Source organism: Moschus berezovskii, chromosome 9, assembly GCF_049115385.1.
Source record: "Moschus berezovskii isolate FMDL1 chromosome 9, NW_MosBer_1.0, whole genome shotgun sequence".
Classification (NCBI taxonomy): Eukaryota; Metazoa; Chordata; class Mammalia; order Artiodactyla; family Moschidae; genus Moschus; species Moschus berezovskii.
In genome coordinates this window covers 41068080-41084123 of record NC_142468.1, presented here as the reverse complement: position 1 = coordinate 41084123, position 16044 = coordinate 41068080, and the positions used below count along the sequence as shown (strand labels likewise).

General features: G+C 40.1%; 1 long non-coding RNA gene across 6 annotated transcripts in view; it reads right to left on the bottom strand.

Annotated features, from left to right (window-relative positions):
* The window catches only part of LOC148776438 (uncharacterized), a 572377-nt gene that overhangs the window by 102183 nt on the left and 454150 nt on the right, over positions 1 to 16044 (bottom strand). For 5 of the 6 annotated variants that reach the window (XR_016038187.1, XR_016038192.1, XR_016038189.1 and 2 more), the window contains exon 4: positions 3201 to 3232. This is a non-coding gene — a long non-coding RNA (uncharacterized LOC148776438). Of the gene's footprint in view, positions 1 to 2340; positions 2907 to 3200; positions 3233 to 16044 lie in introns of those variants that run through there. The other variant, XR_016038190.1, reaches the window with a different exon arrangement.

Sequence of the window (16044 nt, the reverse complement as noted above, 5' to 3'; positions counted from 1 at the left end):
CATTTTCAGAGCATAGGCAGAGCAAATTTAGCATAATTCTTACGGGCCAGAGGGTTTTCAGAATGGTAAATAAGCACTGAATTCACTTGATTTAAGTGAATTTAACTTAAATCCACTAATTGCATTAGCCCCCAACAAGAGAGTTAGGGGCAAACACAGCTGGTGATTTTGAAGCTTTGAAGCCAAACACTGACTTTTCCTCTCTAGCTATGAAAGTCCCAGGTGGCATTTTCTTTTGATATAAGGATGCTCCATCTACACTGAAATTTAGTTGCTTAGTGTAACCACCTTCATTAATGATCTTAGCTAGATCTTCTGGATAACTTGCTATAGCTTGTGCATCAACCCTTGAACGTCATGGAGATGATTTCTTTTCTTAAACCTCATTATCCTAACTTCAAACTTTTCTTCTGGAGCTTCTTTACCTCTCTCAGTCATCATAGAGTTTAAGAGAGTTAAGGCCTTGCTCCAGATTAGGCTTCAGCTTAAGGGAATGTTGTGGCTAGTTTGATGTTCTACCTAAACCACTAAAACTTTCTCCATATCAGCAATGAGGCCATTTCCTTTTCATTCACCGGAGTAGCACTTTCAATTTCCTTCAGGAACTTTTCCTTTGTGTTAATAACTGGGCTAACTGTTTGGCATAAGTGGTCTCACTTAGGGCCTGACTCTGTTTTTAACATGTTTTCCTTATTAAGCTTAATCATTTCTAGCTTTTGATTTAAAGTGAAAGATGTGCAACTTTTCCTTTCACTTGAACACTTAAAGGTCATTGTAAGGTTATTAACTGGCCCAATTTTAGCATATATTCCTAAGAGAATGAGCCCCAGGAGAGACAGACTGGGATCAGCTGGTCAGTGGGGCAGTCAGTACACACACAAGATTTATTGATTAAGTTTGCTGCTTAGTGGGTGGAGTTCTTAGAGCCACAAAACAATTTCAGTAATAACATTCAAAGTTGCTGATCACAGATCACCATAACAAATACAATAATAATGAAAAAGTTTGAAATATTGTGAGAATTGCCAAAATGTGACACAGAGATATGAAATGAGCAAATGCTGTTTGGAAAAATGGCAGTGATAAGACTTTTCAGATGTAGGGTTGCCATAAACCTTCAAAAAAAAAGCAGTATCAGCAAAGTACTATGAAACAATGTAAGCCTGTATTCTGGCCTAGACCACATAGATAGGTGAAGTCTTTAAGACATGCAATCTTCACCTGGCATTATGCCTCTGTAATTCTTACTAGTACACCATATTGCCACCTACACTGAGCCTACATAAATCAGTGCAAGAGCTTCCAAGGAGGCATTGTTTAAGCCAACTTCCTTCCACACAAGTCAAAGACAGGAAATGGTGCTTTGTATCTTTAAATGGAAGAAAACAGAAGGTCTCTGAAGGAATAATGGGATGGAGAGCCAATTTAGAATGAGATGCCAGATGGGTACCATGGACCATTATGATAATGCTTTGTTAACCTTTTCATAAAGATCTTATGCGGCTAAAGCTCTGATATTGAGACTCTACACTGATTTGTGTATTTAGCAATGAGAAATTAAACGTTAAATGGGGAAAAAAAAGCAAAACCTCTACCAATATTCAATCTATCCCCACTAACCCCCTCTCTCAGCATTGCTATCTATTTTCATAAGCAACTGTGTTTTGCAAATAAAAAATTTCAAAATCCTCAATCACACCCACATCCCAAAACCTGGCCTTAGTTGGAAAGCTTTGCAGCTCTGACTCAGTAGAGCTGGTTATCCTCTTTAATTGGATTGATGGCGACAATTGTAATTACCTTAGATGAGATTGCCTGTAATGTAATTATGTTTCCTTCATCAGTGTGAGCTGGACTTGTGGAATACACACAGAAGATGCCTCCAATTACTGAGAGGTTAAGGAGTGCGTCATATTGCCTCACAAATCATGTTTGTTACTGTATAGGATTTTAAAAACTACATGTGAAGCCGAAGGAATTATTCCTCTAAAGCAGGTTTTCTGACTCAAAAATATCCCTACATAGAGCTATAGCATATAGTGAGATGGCTATATTATGGAGCTCTATTTTTTATTTAAATAAAAATAATCTCAACAGAGAGTACCAATGGCAAATCTGTTTTTTTCTTGTTTAGTTACTGCTTACTGGTTATTAACAGTGATCGAACTTAATAAAAAAAAACCTTTTTTAAAGCATATAATATGCAGTAAAGTTTAACTTGATTTTTCTCTATGGTTTAAAACTTATCATTTCTGAAAATATAATAAATAACAGGAGATAAATTTAAAATAGTCCTTATGAAATAACCATAATTAATACCTAGGAAGCCAGCTGCTTTGCTACAATGATGCCTCTTTCTATTTTCCAATTAACACATGGAGAACTTAAAATTTTTCAATTGAAAGCGCATCCTCGAAACAGGACAAGTCTGCCAAACGTACTACAAACACATGTCATTTAGGAGAAATGACACGTAGTAGAAATCCACCCCAATCTTATTAGCTTTAGCACTGCTCTCATTTAAAATAGAGCTGCTTACGGGTTTTTTTCTTCCCGAGCATATGAAACACAGAACTTGGAAATGTGCCCTTTTGAAAAACTTATTCCTATATTCACAAACCAGATGGTGCACATCAAATGCATCCTGATTTTCTAATGAAATAAAAAAAAGGGTTCCTATTGTGTTCTTTAACAAGATTAATGCATCCTCAACTGCTAGTTTTGATAGATACTCCTGGAAAGTTGAACAACTTGGTGAATGCTGTTCTGCTGGACCTGGACCGGAAGGCCTCACCAAATGAAGAGTTGGGGCCATGCTCAGGGGAACTCTGCTTTTCAGTTCTTCCCAGGAGGATCCAGGATTGAAGCAGGTTCTACCACAGCTGCTCACAAAGAAACCTTCTGTCCTGAAAACCAGAGACCAAGACAAAGAATCTGCCGTCTCATAAAAGGGCTAACCAAACAAGAAAAATATCTCCTTTCTCTCGACCTCTCTCTCTCTATGGTCTACTCCTTAGTCAAGCCATCGAGTCATTTTCGTAGGATGCTTTCATCACTAACACCACCAAAGCCTAATTCTGGGCACTATTTGAATGTCACACTCATGACTATGAGACACCGCCAAGTAAAAATATATTCAAAGCCAATAAAATTATGCTTGGTTCTTCCAACAAATTAGAGAAAAATATAATGCTGTTTACCTTGGAGAAGGTTGGTTTATACAGCCAAAAACCTGAAAAAAAGAAAAGAGGAAATGATTAATTCCCTATTACTTCTAACCTTGCCACCATGATACTACATTGAACATATCTGTGGTATGCCTATTAATTTAGTAAAACCACATGTCATTTTTCTCTTGCTGGAAGTAATAGAAAGGTTTAAGCCAGCCTGGAGTCTAACCTAAAATCCATTTTTTCTATTTAATTTCACTATAAAGTCCGGAATAAGTTCAGATGAGGAAAAGTACCCACCAGCACACTTGAGGAAAAAACTATGGCAGGCTACACAGGGTAGTTTAAAACTTTTTTAAAAAAACTTTTAACCACTTGAAGACTTCTGGTCTGCTATGTCTTATTGTATCTCGCTCCAGAGATGAGAAAAAATTTTCTTTGTGCTGAGACATCCTGTTTCATGAAATTCAACATCGTATCTCATTTTTCTTCATGAACTGTTCTAATTTAACAGTTAGGCTAGAAGAGAATGCACTACCAACAGGTTCAGACATATAATATCCCACACCTGAAAATAACAAGTTGGAAGCGTCACAGGCTACACAGTAAATCAATTATTATTCCATCAATTCTATAAGCCTAAGAGTCTGAAAACTTGAAGGAAGGTATTTTTGAACAGCACTATTCAAAAGTTGTTGCTGAGTTAGATATTCAGTTAAGCTGAACACCGTGTCTTGTTCTCAGTTTTTTCTGTAGAATGTAAACATTTTACCTTTTAAATATGTGTATCTTAGAACTTTTAGGCTAGAAAGACTCAATTAAAAGTAACACCACTGTCACCAAGTTATGTTAAAGTTAATCAATACTCCAGGATTTGAAAAAAGTTTCCCCAAATGTCACACAATTCCCTGGGACCTGGGAGTTTTCCTTTCCTTAAGGTATGAAACTGTTTCTCCTCATGGTGTTTTATCATTAAAAAAAAAAGTGTCTAGCAAACTGGTACCAAATCAATCAAAAGGTTAGCATTCTTTTTATTTTGGTGCCCTTTCTTAATGGGCAAAAATTGATTGATTAGTTCACCTAGAATATTCTTAGCCTTAGGGCAGAAACAGCACTTTGTACACAATAGTGGACTGGATTTAAACAAGAAAAAGAAAATCAACATTCAAGAATACAGTGAACTTCAAAAACAGAAGAAAATAAATGCTCAGGAGTTCAGTGATTAAAGAATCTGCCTGCAACTCAGGAGACACAGGAGATGCTGGTTTGATCCCTGATTTGGGAAGATGCCCTGGAGGAGGAAATGGCAATGCATTCCAGTATTCTTGCCTGGGAAATCCATGGACAGAGGAATCTGGAGGGCTACAGTCCGTGGGGTCGCAGAGAGTGAGACAAGACTGAGCAACTAAACACACACACATAAGGCCTGAAAGCATATTGAAATTCCTATATATTTAAAATCTCACATTTAAGTTGTATTGAATTGTTAGTTGGAAATGTAGTTACATGATGACATATAAATTTATCTCGATAGTTTAACTACTAGCTTAGTTTCTCTAAACTACATATATTTTTTGAGGAAAAAAAATTAAGGTACTTCCCCCAATAAATCCACACTTTCTACTACTTCTGTCCACCCCTAGTTCCATATTGACTTCAAAACTACTTTCAGGAAGAGGCTTCCTTAAGTGGAAAGTTTGCTGATCTTTCAGAAAAAGCAGGGCTTCCCTGGTAGCTCAGCAATAAAAAAAAAAAACCTTCCTGTAATGCAGGAGATGCGGATTTTATCCCTGGGTTGGGAAGATCCCCTGGAGGAGGGCATGGCAACCTACTCCAATATTCTTGCCTGGGAAATCCCATGGACATAGGAGCCTGGCAGGCTACAGTCCATGGGGGTCACAGAAGAGTTGCACATGACTTAGCAACTATGTAACAGTGACAGAAAAGGCAGGGGGTGAAAGACAGAATCAACTAGCTCCTTGTCACTGGCCATAATAAAGTAAGAACTAGGAGATCCAACTAGTCCATTCTGAAGGAGATCGGTCCTGGGTGTTCATTGGAAAGACTGATGCTGAGGCTGAAACTCTAATACTTTGGCCACCTCATGCGAAGAGTTGACTCACTGGAAAAGACTCTGATGCTGGGAAGGATTGGGGGCAGGAGGAGAAGGGGACGACAGAGAATGAGATGGCTTGGCATCACCGACTCGATGGACATGAGTTTGAGTGAACTCCGGGAGTTGGTGATGGACAGGGAGGCCTGGCGTGCTGTGATTCATGCGGTCGCAAAGAGTCGGACACGACTGAGCGACTGAATTGAACCAGAACCTAGTATTAAGAATCCTCTTTTACTCTGACCCTGTTCTATTATTTATTGTTTGGGCAGCTGGAAGTACCAAGCCCCCAGCACAATAATTTATACTGTAGGGGAAGTGGTTTTTAAATTAAAGTGTGCATGAGAGTCCTTGCTGCTGCTGCTGCTGCTAAGTCACTTCAGTCGTGTCCGACTCTGTGTGACCCCATAGACGGAAGCCCACCAGGCTCCGCAGTCCCTGGGATTCTCCAGGCAAGAACTGGAGTGGGTTGTCATTTCCTTCTCCAATGTGTGAAAGTGAAAAGTGAAAGTGAAGTCGCTCAGTCATGTCCGACCCTCAGTGACCCCACGGACTGCAGCCCACCAGGCTCCTCCATCCATGGGATTTTCTAGGCAATAGTACTGGAGTGGCTTGCCATTGCCTTCTCCGGCATGAGAGTCCCTAAGGGGAACTTATTAAAAATGCAGATTCCTGAGCTCTAGCTCAGCTCTACTAAATCTGAATCTCTAAAGGGTTAGTGCCTGGGAATGTTTATTTTCAATAATTTTCTGGGTGACTTTGATCAAATGGTCATTTTGAGAAATACAGATTTAGGACGACAGGAAAAGTGATATCAGTCTGTACCAAGTGCCAGGTCTCAGATGGGTAGGTCTGTTATATTGATATCCCATCTCAGAATACATTCAATATTTAAATTTGAAAAATAGTATACAGAACATAAGTGCAGTATGTTCTTTACTTGCAAATGCTTTTCCTTTTCCTTTACGATTTCCAAATAGATAACTGACCTGCCTGCCTGAGCATTATATTGTTTCAGTAACCTATAAATCACTGAAAAATGAGAAAGTTTAAGTAAGACAACTCTAATTAAAGTGGCCCTTATTTATTGTTTAACTTCAAGTAAGTCATAGAATCCTTGAAACTTATAGCTGGATGGACTTCAAAAAAACAAAAAAACTTAGTCCAATCATTTCATTTTTCCAAGTGAAGAAGCTTCCATGCAGAGAGATTAACTAACTTTAGGATTATTTTATAAATGGGGGTGATCCAAAAGATTAATGGAAAATTTTAGCTGTGATCTTGAATAATTTCCATGTATCTGCTTAATGTTTACCCTTTCTCAGTTCAGATGGAAATATCCACAAAAAGAACTATGTTAGTAAATACAATTAATCATAATCAATCATGTACTGTCTTGGATTTGCCTAGAACCAAAATACTGAAATGGACACATGGCATCCTGCTGGTTCTAATTTTCTAACAATTCATTAAATATTTCATGCTTTGCTTGTGACAGCACAAACCTTTCAACCTCCTATTATAATTGATGTTATGAAAGGCACCAAAGTGCCCAAATACGTGCCATGAGGTCTGGAGTGTGATGGCCATTTCCAACAACCATAGGGTCTGCATAAATTATAATAAGCATATTATTATCATTTTCTTTGTAACAGCCTCAGAACTTCCTTTATCTATAAACATTGGTTTTGGACTAGACAGTATCTAAGAATCTAACAGTATGATACAATTAAGCTAAAACAAAAGGATGGATATAAAGATGCCAAGTTTTAATTTAAGACAGAAAAACATCTGAGAAATGATTATCTCTCCCATCACCATCATTTTACTGAAAAGGAATTTTTCATTTTTCCTCAAAGCATAGGAAATACATATAGATCAATGGAACAAAATAGAAAGCCCAGAGATAAACCCACGCACCTATGGACACCTTATCTTTGACAAAGGAGGCAAGAATATAAAATGGACAAAAGACAGTCTCCTTAACAAGTGGTGCTGGGAAAACTGGTCAGCCACTTGTAAAAGAATGAAATTAGAACACTTCCTAACACCATACACCAAAATAAACTCAAAATGGATTAGAGAGCTAAATGTAAGACCAGATACTATAAAACTCCTAGAGGAGAACGTAGGCAAAACACTCTCTGACATAAATCACAGCAGGATCCTCCAAGACCCACCTCCCAGAATATTGGAAATAAAAGCAAAAATAAACAAATGGGACCTAATTAAAATCAAAAGCTTCTGCACAGCAAAAGAAACTCTAAGCAAGGTGAAAAGACAGCCTTCAGAATGGGAGAAAATAATAGCAAATGAAGCAACTGATAAAGGATTAATCTCCAAAATATACAAGCAGCTCCTGCAGCTCAATTCCAGAAAACTAAGTGACCCAATCAAAAAATGGGCCAAAGAACTAAACAGACATTTCTCCAAAGAAGACATAAAGATGGCTAACAAACACATGAAAAAATGCTCAACATCCCTCATCATCAGAGAAATGCAAATCAAAACCACAATGAGATACCATTTCACACCAGTCAGAATGGCTGCTATCCAAAAGTCTACATGCAATAAATGCTGGAGAGGGTGTGGAGAGAAAGGAACCCTCTTACACTGTTGGTGGGAATGCAAACTAGTACAGCCACTTTGGAGAACAGTGTGGAGATTCCTCAAAAAACTGGAAATAGAACTGCCATATGATCCAGCAATTGCACTCCTGGGCATACACACCGAGGAAACCAGAATTGAAAGAGACACATGTACTCCAATGTTCATTGCAGCACTGTTTATAATAGCCAGGGCATGGAAGCAACCTAGATGTCCATCTGCAGAAGAATGGATAAGAAAGCTTTGGTACATATACACAATGGAGTATTTTTCAGCCATCAAGAAAAATGCATTTGAATCAGTTTTAATGAGGTGGATGAAATTGGAGCCAATTATACAGAGTGAAGTAAGCCAGAAAGAAAAACATCAATATAGTATACTGACGCATATATATGGAATTTAGAAAGATGGAAACCTGAAACCTGTGTACGAGACTGCAAAAGAGACACAGACATATAGAACAGTCTTTGGGACTCTGTGGGAGAGGGTGAAGGTGGGATGATTGGGGAGAATGGCATTGTAGCATGTATATTAGCATATGTGACCAGTCCAGGTTCGACGCATGATGCAGGATGCCTGGGGCTGGTGCACGGGAATGACATGGGGGGAGGATATGGGGAGGAGGGAGGTGGGAGGGGGGTTCGGGAGGGAGAGCACATGTACACCCGGGGCGGATTCATGTCAATGTATCGCAAAACCAACCAATATATTAATGAAAGGTAATTTGCCTCCAATAAAATAAATTAAAATTAAAAAAAAAAAACATAATTTCAAAACAAAGATAACCTTTAGTCTAAAAAACTCAACTTAGTAAAGCACTACATTGTCCTTACGTTCTCCATAATGCTGTAGATTCATAATAATTATCACGGATCCAGTGTCAGTCAATGAGCTACACTTTGGGAGCCACTGCTGTAAAGTTCTTCAACAAAGAACTTAGAGTCAGCATTTTCCTGGGTTTATCTCACACAGCATTCATCCCCTGAGATGCTTGTAAATAAAAGATTTCCTGGTTTTAGAGCAAAAAGGTGTGGTGGTGGTGGTACTTCACAGTATAACTCCTTTCAGAGATTCTTAGTGAATAATGTATGTTCAGAGTTCTCTTGAAATAAAGAAAATGTTACCTTTATTTCCTCTCTCATTTAAAAAAATGATACCATTTACCCCAGGAAACATTTTTTTTTTTTTGCACATAGCACCTATTCACATTCTACAAAACTAGTATTCTGAATATCACATTCTTAGAGTAGTCTATAATTTTCCTGAAATCAACTCCACATCCTGACCTGCCAATTATACCTAATAGGACCACCCTTCTACCACTCCCCAGTGGTAACTTTGGAGGAAGCTTTGACCTACACTCAAGATGTATTAGTTAAGTGAACTGGAAGTGAGTCCAAGACTGCAGGCAGCAGGCTACCAGGTGAGTTCAGAATAAAGCCCTGTGGGGAGGAAGACTTGGTGTTCATGAGGGAGATGGTATACTCCCATGCCCATCAGAGAAACTCATGTGTCTTAGGCCCTCTTTCTTCCTGATCACTTCAGCAGGTTCAGCTATGTGTAAGGACACCAAAATAACAGTGGCATAAACAAGGTAATGTTAATTTTTCTCTCATATACGTAATCACCTACATAGTCTTGAGCAGTGGTTCTCAAAGTGCAGCTCCAGGGGAGCAGTGTAAGCATCACTGGGACACTGTTAGAAATTCAGATTCTTTTTGTTGTTTTCTTTCTTTAAATTTTTTATTGGAGTATAATTGATTTAAAATGCTGTGTTAGGTTCTGTACAGCAAAGTGAATCAGTTATACATATGCATATGTGCACTCTTTTTTTTAATCAATAGGTTTTTTTCCCATATAGGTCATTACAGATTACTGACTAGAGTTCCCTGTGCTATACAGTAGGTCCTTGTTAGTTATTTATTTTTACATAGTATATTGTGTGTATGTCAATTCCAGGCGTCTCTGGTGGCTCAGCAGTAAAGAGCCTGCCTGCCAATGCAGGAGATGTAAGACACCTGGGTTCAATCTCTGAGTTGGAAAGATCCCCCGGAGGAGAAATGGCAACCCACTCCAGTATTCTTGCTGGGAAATCCCTTGGACAGGGAAGACTGGCTTCTTGAAGTCCATGGGGTCACAAAAGAGTTGGATATGACTTAGCAACTAACACTGAGTTCTTCGGTCACTGGCCTGGTTCAGGCACTCCATCAACTCCACCCGGATGGCTGTAATGGCTGTCTTCTAATGGCCTCTGTCATGTCCACTGATTCTCTTAAACTTGGCTCATCCCACCTAACTAGGGGGCTATTTTCCTTCTGTAATTTATTGTCTCTTTCTTACTAGACTATCATTTGATTCCCCACTGGCAAAACCTGAACTCTGCAAGGAAGGTCACAGAGTCTTTCCACTTCTGCCACTTATCTTTCTTCTTCATTATCCCTCACCCCCTCATCTGGGCACCTTCTAGATCCCAGCTGCAGTAAATACTGTTTCCAGAACCTACCACACCACTTTCCCCTCCACTGTTTTACACACGCTGTTCCCCTTTTTGGAATGCCTGTGTTCACAGTCCTCTACACCCACACACACACTCATACACTCACACACATGTGCTCAGACACAATCTTTTTCAACTGATAAACACCTGCTCATTTTTCAAAATCTAATCTACACACCAGTTCTTCAGGGCCTTTCTCCACTTCCCCATGCTTGGTTGGTTACTTCCTTGTGTTGCCATTGTAGTTATTCCTACTTATTCTAGAATATTTAGCACACTGTATTTTAATTTTTGTGTACAAATCTGCCTCCCAGATTTGATGGGGAGTTTCTTGGAAGCAGGTACTGCTACTTATTCAGTAAACATTAAATGTCCACTGTGTGCCTGGAAGTTTATATCCTGAGGACTAGGGCCTAGCACAGTGTCAGTGTCTGATGGGTACCCAACAATGACTAATTCAAGCATGAATGCAAGAATGCTTTCTGCAAATTCTCTCAAGGATGCAATGATTATAATATAACTGTGGGTGTTCTTGAGAAACATACATAGAAGCATATTAGTTATGTATTAAATCTGCTAAATTCTGGAGTGAGAAAATATTTTCAGAATAAGTATTGGCATTTAAATAGCAGAAGAAGGGAATTCTCTGGCGGTCAAGTGGTTAGGGCTCCATGTTTCCAGTGCAGGGGGCACAGGTTTGATCCCTTGTTGGGGAGCTAAGATCCCACAAGCATCCAAGTGTGGCCAAAAAAAAAAGAAAATTAAAAATTTGAAAATAATGAGCAAAGGAAGAAGAAGGCGGGAAATGAGAAAAAAAACCTGGAATCAGGGCAAAAGATGTGGTTTCTATGCTCAAAGCAAGGAATGTATTTGTACCTGGGAACATAGGGGAAAACAAGTCCTGTAACAGTGATTTCAGCTCTACAGAGAAACAAATATTATCCTTCCAAGTTTGTAAGACTTAATGGCACTTGTCCCTTGTGCTGAGCAGGAGACAATGAATTACAATGTCTGTGCACAGATGAATTTAAATTCCCACAGGCACAGTTGACTATGATGCCACTTCACCCTGAAATCTTTCAATTTCTTGAAAGAAGGGAGAATATCCTGATGTGTGAAGCTTTTCTTCTGATTATTTAAAAAATAAGAGTCTCTCCAGGCAATTGTCCAAGCCCAAGAGCTTAAATGAAAATGTTCATTTTGAGAATTTCTCATGTAATTCCCTGTTTGGATTGAAGGTAGAGACCTTTTCTTGCCTAATCATGGGACAGAGAGTAATAAATGCTTCTAAAATTCCAGACCAAGTTGGAATCAAAGACACTTAGCAGAGACAAGTGGTACTGTTGTGGCTCCCAGGAAGAGGCTAAAGGGTAAGCCAATCTTTTTATGGTCTGTCCTGTGCCAAGATCTAGCTTTGTTTATTCGATCAGTGAATCCATTCTGGAAGGTTATGTTCATTATGGTACTTTGTCACTAATCGGATAAAGGAAATATCAATGTGATTGCCAATACTGTTACTTTTTGGAATGAACCAAGCAATATATATGCAGTTATGATAAATAATTGTTGGATGTAAAATATTATGGACAATAGTTACAATTTGCTTGTCAATGATGGAGCTACTATACAATGCAAATAAAAATTCCACAATCTTTTCATAATTTTCATGAAGGGCTCTTCTAGATGGAAATTTTTATTTATGTAATTTTCATAGGATATAATTTGACATAGACTCTGTTTCCTAAGCAGAGAGTGTGTTGTAAACACTATTTAGCTTGCAATTACCATACAGTTAAATGACTAATCACAGAAACTCACTCCATGGTCATTGACAAAAATGGCCACACTTAACAAATGAAATTAACACTGAGAAAAATGAATCTGCCTCTTACCCACACCCAGAAAGTCAATCACATAAAATTGCCTCAAATATGACAATTCTGTGATGAGACACAGTTAATCTGTGCTGTCTTAGCCAGAAAATTTTATATCTTAGGTCCTGATTTTTCCACTCCAAACACAGCTGAATGCAGTGAAGAAGGATGGGGAGAACTCATTCACAACAAAGGGTAAGACATTTTCTAAGTATGCTTGGATGAGGTGCTTGAACTCTATTTCACAACATTCTTCATCCCTACTAACCCTTCTCTTATATCATACCAAATAAAAAGATATTGATTCTTAATGAAAGATACTTATGAAACAATGACCATATCTTTCTAGCTCCCATTACCTTGATTTTAGAAATAACATCTAGTTCATGTTAGAGACTTCTGTTAGGGCTGGAAAACTCAGAAAATGTCACCAGTAATGCCATGAACCGCAGGAAACAACTGCTCCCCCCCACCCCCGGGATTTCACTACCATTCATGCAGAGTTGTATCTGAAAATGTACTGGGGTCTTCTGGCATATGTTGATTATAGTTAGCTCTCTTTTCCATGCTCTATTGTGGCTCTTCCAAAATGTCATTATTCCCAAGTTCTCTCCCTACCACATTTCTTATCAGTGTCAGCAGATAAATCTTGCTTCTTCAGACTCAGGGACACTAGAAGCCAATACACAGGAACTCTCCCAACATGGCGAAACTTCCGTACCCTCCCCCTCATCCCTTTCTTCATCAATACATTTTCTGTGTTGTCACCCATCCTCACCTGCTCCTATCCTGATACAATGAAAAAGATGCTTCTCCAGCAGCCTAAAACTGAACCCTCTAACTAAATCCTGATTCTATCCTCTCAGAATTCTTCTCTTCTGAATTTTCAACTTGTAGTACCTCTTTCCCATCGATATCTCAAGTCAAAAAGTAAATGAAAACTTTTCATTAACCTTTCTACTCCTTAGAAATCAAACTTCCTTAAAGAATTGCTTCCAATGTGTGTGTTGTGTCAGCCAGCCCACAAAAATGTCCCTACAATGGTTCATTGGTCTTCAGGTCCTTATTTTGTTCCCTGTCTCTGAACTGGCCATGTGATTCACTTTTTGGGCAAAAGGAGGCAACAAATGGCAGCACTATTTATAGTAGCTATTGCAACTGTACAATTACAGTAGTTCATTGCAGCACTATTTACTCTGTTTATAGTACAGGACATGAGAGCTACTTAGATGTCCATCAACACATGAATGGACAAAGAAGCTGTGGTATACATTTACAATGGAATATTACTCAGCCATAAAAAGGAACGAATTCAAGTCAGTTCCAATGAGGTAGATGAACCCAGAACCTGCTATAAAGTGAAGTGAGTCAGAAAGAGAAACATCAATACCATATATTAATGCATATATATGAAATCTATAACAATGATACCAATGAACCTATTTGCAGGGCAGGAATAGACACACAGACAGAGAATGAGCTTGTGGACACTGTGGGGGAGGGTGGGATGAATTGAGAGAATAGCAATGAAACATATATATATATTACCATTTGCAAAATAGATAGCCAGTGGGAATTTGCTGTATAACACAGGGAGCTCAGTCAGGTGCTCTGCAATAACCGAGAGGGGTGGGATGGGGTGAGAGGTGAGTGGGATGTTCAAGAGGGAGGGGACATATGTATACATATGGCTGGTTCATGCTGATAAATGGCAGAAACCAACTCAACACTGTAAAGCAATTATCCTCCAATAAGTTGAAACAAACAAACAAAACCCACAGCCAGAAAATCCAGGAGGAGGTTGAGGAGAAAACTTCTGAACTAGTGATAAATGTGGGAAACGGCCTGGGCCTCAGAATCCACGGGATCAGGTAACTGTGAGGGTTGGAGCCCTTCCCTGTGTCTCCTTCCTCGCTCAGAAGAGCTGAGCAAGGTATGCTCCCTCACCTATGGACGTTACCAAATAAAGTGGAGCCTTTTTGTGGGGGCTCCTATCTTAGCTTTAGGGGCTAGAAGGGCAAAGGAGCAGTTCCTTGATAGAGGCAAGGCTCCACAGATAGGAAGGAGACAAATCAGGGAGGGACACACGGCTCAGTGCTGGGGCAGGAACCATGAACTGGCTCCCATCCACTCACCCTCTTCTGGTGCAAGACTCAAGTGGGTGGGGTGCCCTCACCCATCAGGCCACCATCAGGCCCTGAAAGCTTAGCCTGCTCACAGGGGACCCTCACGTGATGAGCCAGCCTATCCACTCACGATGTCATTTTACCACTGAGAGTGCAGCGCTGTTCTGTACAAGAGACGCCTCTAATTCAGAATTTCTCATCATTGACATTATTGACACTTGGGGCCAGACAAATCTGTGTCAGGGGAGTCTGTCCTGTGCATTGTAGGATGTAGGACAAGCACCACCCTGTTCTCTATCCACACGATGCCATAAGGATGGGCCTTCCCCATGCCCAGGGTTGTGACAGCCCCAAAGTGCCTCCAGACATTGCCAAATCTTCCCCTACTGAGAACTATTACTTTTAATTTACAGCAAACAAGCCCCATCTTTGATTCTTTGCTTTCTATTAGGAGACTATAAAACTCCATCCTCTGCGAAATACTGGTCATGTCTAGTTGTACCAGCCTGCTCAGCCCCTACTCCCACTTTCTAAATTCTTCTGGGGACCTGACTCTCTTACCCAGGCAGAGCCACAACAGAGGCATGGGCTCTCAGACAGCATCCAGATGTGGGTCTTCACACCGCACTTGCAGATGCCTGCAAGCAAAGCTCTCTGCCGTCTCAGACGTGTGGTCTGTCATTTCAGAAACGTGCAGTTCTTGTGCTAACTCAAAACTTCTCTCAGCAATGAATCTGTTTGTATTGAGCCAGAGGAGTGCAGCTCACAAAAGAGGAAAGGCAGGAGCTGGCGGCTGAGAGGCATACACCAAGGATTTGATTGCTCTGAAGTTAGTGTAGGGAGCAAACTCTTTAGTGAAGGATCCAGGCAGAAAAAGGAACAGGCGGACAGTGCCCACTGGACAGCTGGCTTTGCTGGAGTTTCACTGGAGTTCACAGTTCCTCTCTGAAAAGGAAATATCTCCAAGAAAGACAAGCTCACCTGCTTCTGGGAGGAAGCCCTGTCTCCCTGGAAGCCCTGGAGATAAAAGGTCAGGTAGAAGGAGAGGTCTGGAGAGTGAAAGAAGAGACTTGATTGGGTCATGGCTGGAGTCCTTTAGGGGGATCCTTCCAGCAGGCCAACCTCCCACCCACACCCTGGAAGTGTGTGTCAGGGGAGGGACAGGAGTCAGGAGAAGGGGCCCCTTTAGGTTTATTCTTTCCACAGGCAGCAGGGAATGGGGAATGTCTTCACTAGTCAGGCTTCTGGTTATCTTTCTTCAGGGCTTTCCTATGGAAGTAGATGCACACATGCAGCCTCCCAACCACCCTTTTCAGAGGGAACACATCAGTCTGAGTAAATCAATCTTGCCTACTCAGCTCTCATTTAGCTACTAACAGTGAGCAAGCTCCAGTGGAAATGGCGAAAGGGGAGGAGATCGAGGCATTCTATAATTCACCAAGATGTCAAAGTGCTGCTTCATTAAAAATAAACAAAAACAAATAAATTGTTATTACTCCAGAGCAGTGGGCAGCAAACTCTAAGCCCACCACTTACTGTTGTAAATAAAGTGTTATCAGAACACAGCCTCACTCACACTGTCCTTGACCACTTCCAGTGACAGAATAGATTAGCTGTGACAGAGACCATATGATCTGAAAAGTCTGAAATATTTACT